The sequence below is a fragment of the Peromyscus californicus genome, unplaced genomic scaffold, assembly GCF_007827085.1.
Source record: "Peromyscus californicus insignis strain IS unplaced genomic scaffold, ASM782708v3 Scaffold_5__1_contigs__length_169319896, whole genome shotgun sequence".
Lineage (NCBI taxonomy): Eukaryota > Metazoa > Chordata > Mammalia > Rodentia > Cricetidae > Peromyscus > Peromyscus californicus.
In genome coordinates, this window is record NW_026294573.1 from 103,873,121 (window position 1) to 103,875,535 (window position 2,415).

The following is a 2,415-nucleotide window of genomic DNA, read 5'->3' on the forward strand; positions in this document are numbered from 1 at the left end:
CATTCTACACAATGGCACCCCCACCCCACCCTGACCCTGGCCATCATAACAATGTTTTAACCCAACAACACATCCTACAAGAAGTAATATTTGACTTTCTATTTCAGGCAAAGGTATATTTATAAGCTTTTTTTTTTTTTTTTTTTTTTTTTTGGCACTCCATATTCTAGATGGAGACTGTCCTGTGGAACAAATAGGAATTGCTTGTCATGAGGGATGAGTCCAAAACATATCGCCAAGCAAGACAGACAGATACACGGACTAGTAGTGTCTTCTGAAAACTTCCATGGGTTCTGCATGTGCATTCCTTTAAAAAAAAAAAAACATGTTTTGATACACTTGTATGTTTAGTTTTATATTTGTCCCTGAAAGTACTTCCTGTGGATCATTTTATTAGTGCAAGATCACCTTAATGGCCTAAAATGTGGAAAAACACCATAAAGAAGACTGCTTCTTAGGGGCTCATTGAGCGAACGTGATTGCCAACAACCCTGATAACGTGAGTGTGGTCCCTGGAATTCTGATGGTGGAAAGAGAACCAAACCCTGCAAGGTACCGTCCTCTGACTTTCACATGGGCATCTGACCCCCACACAATAAATAGACAATGAATATTTTTTAAAGAATATTTTAAATATTAATTATTTTTTTAAACGAATAGGTCCTTCAGGTTCCTTCTTCAGACCCCACCCACACAGAGTCCTTATTTCCTTGGTAAGTAGAATAAACTTGATTACATCATCTTTTACATACAAATTTGATTGGCTTTCTCATTGTTTCTTATACAGTTGTGTTCTCTTCTTTCAGTCACCATGGTTTTCTGCTTGTATCATTGAGATATCGTGGGTCAGAATAAAACATATAACTTTTCCCATTAAAATAAATGAGTTCGGGGCTGGTGACGCAGCTCAATTGGCAGAGTGGTTGCCTAGCATGCAGAAAACCATGAGTTCAGTTCCCCAACACTGCATAATAACCAAATGTGGTGGCATGTGCATGTAGCCTCAGCGCTAGAGGCATGAAGATCAGGAGTTCAAGGCTTCAACTACGGAGCAAGCTCTCACCCGGCCTGCATATAACATACTCTGGTTATTTCCCCAATACACACCCTCCCTTAAGTTCCCCCCACCTCTGCCAGCCCCTCTCCTTCCTTACAAACCTTTTCCTCTATTTACTAGTCTGTGTCTTGTTCGGTGTCTGCAGCATTTAACAAGGACTGCCTGTCTACAGGACGCCGCGTTTGAACTAGCCATCAGAACATGGTGGGCTCACAGTGGGTTTACAGCTGGATACTGTCTTCCCCTCTGTCCCACAGAACCTGGTAGCTGCCCACAGGTCAGTGCCAAGTAGCAGAATTGGTTGAGTCCCTTCCACCTCCGTAGCTGACTGGTAGGCGGCCCTGATGTGTGTGTTCCTGGTGCCCACAGGAACAGCTGCTGTGAGTTCATGACTGCCATGGCCTGTCATACTTACACACCTCTGAGCCAGGCAAGGTGGCACACACCTGCCTCTCAGTGCTGGGGAGGCTGAGGCAGGAGTCTCTAAAGCATGAGGCTAGCCTGGACTATACAATAAGATGCCTTTTCAAAAAGAGAAAAAGAGGATCTGGCGGGGTGAGGGGGAGTGTGTGGCTCCGTGGGAGAGGGTTGTTAGCATTCCCAAGGCTCTGGGGTCCATCCTCAGCACCACAAACTAAAATAAAAACCCTACTTACAGAAACTTCCTCAGCTACAATAGGAAAATAAGTCAATAAAGAAGATATTAAAGCTTTTATCTTCATATGCATTGATTTTCTCACAGTGTCCAGGACAATCTTACACAACTAACTCATGATAAAATGGCTGTCACAAGACTGAATTAACTATCCAGTTCAGACTCTCTGAATTATGAATTCCTTGACAAAGTGGGTGAGACATTCTTTGTTCTTAATTCTCATTCAGGTTCCGATAAAGTGGACATCATAATTATATTTTGGATGATGGGTACTAGTTGACTGTGTGCATCTAAAGGACACATTTGCATGTGGGATGGGCTTCATTGACTGTTTCCAGGTAACAAAACTGTCCTTCATCTTCTGAGACATGCTTCCAGAACGTGCAGAATAAAGCCTTCCCTTCAGCATCTCAGAGCAGAGACGCGCTTAGAAGTGATTTGATTCTCCTAGCAAACAGACTTCCTGAGAGCAAACTGCACCTCATACCTTCTTCGTCCCTTTTTGCAGGCTAGAGTCAAGAGCTCTAGTAGACACTGTCTTAGTCACTGTTCTACTGCTGTGAAGAGATTCCACAGCCAAGGCAATGCTTATAAAAGACAGCATTTAACTGGGGGCTTGCTTAGAGGTTCAGAGTCCATTGTCATTATGGAGGAGAGCATGGCAGCCTGCAGGCAGGCGTGGTGATGGAGAAGTAGTTGAAAG